This window comes from Nematolebias whitei, chromosome 3 (assembly GCF_014905685.2).
Source record: "Nematolebias whitei isolate Nwh7 chromosome 3, NemWhi1, whole genome shotgun sequence".
NCBI lineage: Eukaryota > Metazoa > Chordata > Actinopteri > Cyprinodontiformes > Rivulidae > Nematolebias > Nematolebias whitei.
Genome location: NC_056500.1, coordinates 2,807,403 through 2,807,641, shown reverse-complemented (window position 1 = coordinate 2,807,641; position 239 = coordinate 2,807,403).

Sequence of the window (239 nt, the reverse complement as noted above, 5' to 3'; positions counted from 1 at the left end):
AAAACCACAGATAGGAGCAATTTACTGCGAGGAGAGGGAGTGAGCCAATCAGACGATGACCAACAGGTGTGAGCCTATCAGACGATGACCAACAGGTGTGAGCTGATCAGACGATGACCAACAGGTGTGAGCCGATCAGACGATGACCAACAGATGAGAACCAATCAGACGATGACCAACAGGTGTGAGCCAATCAGACGATGACCAACAGGTGTGAGCCGATCAGACGATGACCAACA